Source organism: Equus przewalskii, chromosome 14 (genome assembly GCF_037783145.1).
Source record: "Equus przewalskii isolate Varuska chromosome 14, EquPr2, whole genome shotgun sequence".
Taxonomy (NCBI): domain Eukaryota; kingdom Metazoa; phylum Chordata; class Mammalia; order Perissodactyla; family Equidae; genus Equus; species Equus przewalskii.
The window spans coordinates 53,416,952-53,422,951 of NC_091844.1; the positions used below are offsets into that span (position 1 = coordinate 53,416,952).

At 34.5% G+C, this 6,000-nt stretch overlaps 1 long non-coding RNA gene across 2 annotated transcripts in view; it reads left to right on the forward strand.

The window, feature by feature from the left end:
* Nucleotides 1–5,262, forward strand: part of LOC139075778 (uncharacterized) — a 29,009-nt gene extending 23,747 nt beyond the window's left edge. For both annotated transcript variants that reach the window (XR_011526561.1, XR_011526562.1), the window contains one exon: nt 3,827–5,262. This is a non-coding gene — a long non-coding RNA (uncharacterized lncRNA). The remainder of the gene's footprint in view (nt 1–3,826) is intronic.
* Nucleotides 5,263–6,000: the final 738 nt, after the last annotated feature.

The window sequence follows — 6,000 nt, forward strand, 5'->3', positions numbered from 1 at the left end:
GAATGATTGTATGGGTGCAGAATGATTATAAGTGTATTTGTTGTTTACCCTCATGATTGTGTGGCTTACTGGGAGCTGTGGCTCACTGCCACTGCCTAGCATCATGAGAAAGGGTATCATAGTCCATATTGCTAGCCCAGAAAAAGATCAAAATTCAAAATTCTAAGCATGGTTTCCACTGAATGCTTATCACTTTCATGCCATTGTAAAGTCAAAAAATTGTAAATCAAACTATTATAAGTTGAGGACCATCTGTGAGTACACACACATATATACATATGTAATCAAATACATTGTTTCCATCCTCATTTTGAACAAACTTTTATCTGTTAGATAAATTAAGAATAAGAAAAATAAGTTTTTATTTCCTCTTCACTTATTCATTGTCCCATGCCCTTCCTTTCCTTACGTAGATCTGAGTTCTGACCTATATCATTTTCCTTCTCTCTGAAGAACGTTTAATATTTCTATTAAGACAGGTATGCTGGCAACAAATTCCCTCAATTTTTGTTTGTCCAAGAAAATCTTTATTTCTTCTTCATTTTTGAAGGATAATTTCACAGGGTAGACAATTCTGGGTTGGTGGGGTTTTTTCTCTCAACACTTTAGATATTTAACTCTACCGTTTTCTTCCTTGTATGGTTTCTGAGAAGTCAGATGTAATTCTCATCCTCTCTAGGCAAGGTGTTTTTCCCCTCTGGCTTTCTTTTAGGATATTTTCTTTATCTTTGATTTTCTGAAGTTTGAGTATGGTATGCCTAGGTGTAGTTATTTTGGTATTTATCCTGCTTGGTATTCTCTGAGCTTCCTGGATCTATGGTTTGGTATCTGAAATTAATTTGGGGAAATTTGCTTCAGGTATTGCTTTTGTTCTTTTCTCTCTTTCTTCTTCTTCTGGTATTTCCGTTACACATTTTGTAGTTTTCCCTCAGTTCTCTGATATTGTTCTTTCTTTTGTTTCAGTCTTTTTTCTTTTTTTTTTTTTTTTCAGTTTTGGAAGTTTCTATTGTTGTATCTCAAAGCTCAGAGATTCTTTTTTCAGCCATATCTAGTCTACCAATGAGCCCATTAAAAGCATTCTTCATTTCTGTTATAGTGGTTTTGATCTCTAGCATTTCTTCATGATTCTTTCTTAGAATTTCCATCTCTTTGCTTACATTATCCATCTGTCCTTCTCTACTATTTCCATTAATATCCTTAGCATACATATTAATCATAATTTTAAAAAATTTCCAGTCTGATAATTCCACCATTCCTGCCAGTTTTGACTCTGGTTCTAATGTTTGTTCAGTGTCTTTAAACTCTATTTTTTTACTTTTAGTATACCTTGTAATTTTCTGTTGAAAGGTGGACCTGGTGCACTAGGTAAAAGGAAATGTGGTAATGGGCCTTTAGTAATGTACTGGTAAGCTGTGGGGGGAGGGGAAGCATTATATAGTCCACCCATTAGGTCTCAGTCCTTTGGTGAGCCTGTGCCCTGGACTATGAACTTCATCAGTGCTTCTCAGAATTGTTTCCCCCTTAGGTGGGAAAGAACGGCTGGAAAGGGCTGGAAAGTGCATTTCTCTTCTTCCACATGGAAGTCCAGAGTTGGGGGGGCATTGGGTATTTCCCTTCCCCCAGTTAGGTTAGACTTTGATAAAACCCTAGTGGGTTAGGCTCTGGTAAAATAGTTTCTCCTGAGGCCAGGCTTTGTTAAGAAGAACAGAATGCTCTGGTGTATTTCAAAATGATTCCTTTTCTCCTCCCCATGCCAGAAGCACAAGAGGATTTTTCTCCAGTATTTACTATGAGAACCTCATATAGCTCCTGGAGGTAAAATTCACAAAAGTGCAAGGGTCCCCCTACGACTGGGTCTCCCCAGAGTTTCTATCTCTCAGACTTGTCTACACTGAGCCTCCAGCAATTCATCAATTATGGTTTAGGTTTTCCTGCCCCAGTACTGGTTCCCATGGATGTTTCTGCTCCATGTGTTGTGATTCTCTGTATCCATCTGTCTGTCTCTCCAAATTTGGGGGAAGCAGTTTGCCCTGTGATCTCATTTCTCTGACAGATCTAAGAAGCGTTGTTGATTTTTTAGTTTGTTCAGCTTTGTACTTGTTGTCAGGATGGTGTGAAGACTTCTAAGCTCCTTATATGACGACCAGAAACTAGAAGCCTAAAGTTTTGGTTTTTATTTTTAGCTCTTTAATAAATCTGGAGTTAAATTTTGTGCAGGATGTAATATAGATATCAAATTTTATTTTATTTGTATGTGGTTAGCCAATAGGTACAACACCAATTATTGAATAGTCCATTCTTTCCCCATTTATTTTTCAGGGCTAGCTCTGTAATATATCCAGATCCTACAAATATTTGAATCTGTTTCTGAGCTTTCTATTTCACATTGTTCTTTCCATCTTCTCCTATACCAATGCCACACTATCTTAATTACTATATTTTTATAATAATAGTTCTAGGTTAATATGCTGGCAATCAATTTACTGAAAGCCATTTTTTTCCATTTTTCACAGCTTCACTGAGTTATAATTTATATACTGTAAAATTCACCCATGGAAAGTATACAATTCAATGATTTTAGTAAATCTATAGAGTTGTGCATTCACCACGATTCAGTTTAAGAACACTTTCATCATCCCATAAAGTTCCTTCATGCCCTTTTGTAACTAATCCCCACTCCTACCCACCCCCTCAGCCTAGGCAACAACTTCTCTGTTCTTGCCTCTATAAATTGGCTTTTTTTAGATATATCATATAAATGGAATCACACAATATTAGTCTTGCATCTGTGAAAGCCAATTTTTAAGTCAATTTACCTAATGTCCAATTTGCTAAATTTATGGTATTTACTATTTTATCAAAAATTTTAAGAAATAGCCTTCTTGAAAATATTAAAATATACAATATTCTTCTTGAGACTATTTTCTCAAATATAGAATATATACATATATAGTCTAAGTTACATTTTTCTTAGCAGCCTTTGAAGAAATGTTTAATTTGCCAAAAGTTAATTTATGAAGAATATATTCCTGAATATATTTAATATAGTCTTGAATATACCCATGTATAAATTTGAGATTTTCTAATGTATATTACTTATAAGAATATATTAATGAAGACTACATTATTATGAAGTCATTGATTACATTCCTGAAGAATGTATCCCTGAGGTATACAGTCTCGAATATATCCTTGACTATATTTACTATGTTGAATACATTCTTGTTTAGAATTCTTATAACTAAAGTCAAGAATGTTGCTTAAAACACATTTGTGGCTACTCAGTACATCTTGTAAATTCTGTAAATCAGTCATTTGTGGAATTAATTCTTCAGCAAATTGGCTTTTGGGAAATTGGCTTTTGACAAACTGGCTACTTACTGAATTGGCTATTTGACAAATTGGCGTTTGGTGAATAGGCCAACTTCGTAATATGTCTTGATAGCTTATGCAGCAAATCCTTTATCTTGCTTCTTTTTAAAATTTATCTTGGTTACTTTTGCACTTCTACTTTTATGTATGAATCTTAGAATCAGATTAAGTTCTGTGAAAAATCCTATTGGAACTTTGTTTGGATTTACACTAAATATTAGGTCTTGCCTAATAGGTTATTGTTGTCTAGAAGTGCTAATAGCTCAGTGAAGTGGTTAAAAATGGAATATTTTTGTGTGTTGGTGCTGCACCCAGCAGCCTTGCCAAATGCTTGGATTAGGCCTAAGAGTTTGGCTTTTGGATTTTCTATGGAGATAATTGTGTCTGTAAATAATAATTTTTTCTCTTTCTTTCCTTACAGCTAATTTTTAACTTGTGTTATTGCATTCTCTAGGGCCTCCAGTGTCATCTTGTGTAAGAACAGCAATAGAAGACATCTGTGTCTTTTCCTTGACATCAAAGGAAATCCTGTTAAACTTCAAACATTAAGTAAGATGTTATTGTAGATTTTTGGAAGATATTCTTTATCAGATTAAAACAGGTTCCTTCTATTTCTAGTCAGATAAACATTTTCTTTTCTTTTTTTTAGTTAAGAAAGAGTGTTGAATTTTATTGAATATTTTCTGCATCTACTGAGATGATCATGTGTTTTCTCTTTTAATCTAATAAGTGGTCACTTACACTGATATATCTTCTGCTATTGAGTGACACATTCCTGGGATAAACCCTATTTGGCAAAGACATATGATTGCTTTTAAACACCTCTGAATTTGATTTGCTTTGGTATTTTACATCTATGTTCATAAATAACATTGTCATGTGATTTTCTTCCTTTCTTCCTTCTTTCTTCTTTTTTGTCCTACGTTTTTCTATTATCCTATTATCTTTGTCCAGGTTGAATATCAAGCTTAAACCAGCTGTATTCAATGACTTAGTTAGCTTTCTCTAACTTTCTATCCTCTCAAACAGTTTGTTTGATTATGGACTTAAGTACTGCTTCAATTTATTTAATAATGATTACAAGTCCCTTAAAGTTAGCACATTTCCTTGAGTCAATTTTGGTAATTATCCATTTATTTAAGTTTTCAAGTTTAATGGCATAAAGTTGTCCATATACTATTTTATGATTTTAAAATTTCTACCACATCTGTAGTTATGTCCCCTTTCACCATCCAATATTATTATTTATACATTCTCTTTATTTTCTCCTTAGTCTATTAATCTGACAGAGAGATACTAAAATCTCTCCCTGTAATTTTTTTTAAAAAAACTTTTCCTTATAATTATGTCAGTTTTTACTTTGTATATTTTGAGACTATCTTATTAGGCACATACAATTTCATGATAATTATACTGTATTTGCGAATTGTTCTTTCCATTATGCAATATTCCACTTTATTTCTATGTTATGCCTTTTGTCTTAAATTATATTTTGTCTGATACAAAGTTATTTTGATTAGTATTGCCTTGTATATATGCGTATCTTATTTTTTAAAATGAATGGCATCATACTGTACACATAGTTCTGCACCTAGCTTTTATGAAAAAAAGTTACTGGGGGAAATAACATGCACATAGAAAATGCAAAAAACATAGATGTAATAATTATAAAGCGTACACCTGTGTAACCACCACTCAGATCAAGAAACGGAACATGGCCAGCACTGCTCGTGTCTGCCTCTCCTTCGTCATCCGTTCCCTCCCCCGCTGCAGAAGGAACCAGTATCTTGACTTTTGTGATATTCATTTCCTTGTTTTTCTCTACAGTTTTGCCTCCTCTGAATGCATCTCTAAGCAATAAAGTTTAGCTTTGCTTGTTTTGAAACTTTATAGTAATGGAATCATATGGTATATATTCTTTTGTGTCTTGCCTTTTCTTTTTGCTCAATATTATATTTTTAAGATTTATACATGATGTTGCATGTAACGGACTTGGCTTTTCCCACTTATAAATATATCTTGAGGATTGTTCCATAGCACTGTCTGTAGGAACAATGACTTATTCAACTAGGCAGGGTCAGAGAGAAGTCAGGTGAGGGAGCGGCGGATGGGGGATTTCAGGGAATCCTCTGGATCCCCCTTAACAGGCAAAGGTTGACCGTGGATGGTTACAGCTCTGGAGGCATTGGCTGTTACTCTGTCATTGACATCTCATCTGCTGTGTGTCTCCTTTCCACTCCCTGGGTGGACTGGAAAGCTCCTTGGTTCTTAGAGACAGAGAAGATGAAGAGGAGAGGGAATATTTACCTGCCTTTCCTCCTAGTGCCGTGTAAGTTGGGATTTTTTTTGTTTTTTTACTGTTAATAACAAACCTATTTATATTTATCACTACTTCTCCTACATTACAGAACTCTCTTCCCTGCCCCCCGGCCATCACGGGAACATTAGAGTAATACTCTTTTCTCAGTTAACCTTTCCTTCCAGGATAGTTTATTTTTGAGAGGAAACATTTGATAAAGCTCAGAGTAATTTTAAACACATGATTTGCCATGTTAACACTTGTCACTTATCATATGCACTTCAGTCCGACCTCCTTGCCATTCTGTTAACCTTCAGAGGCGCTGTTAA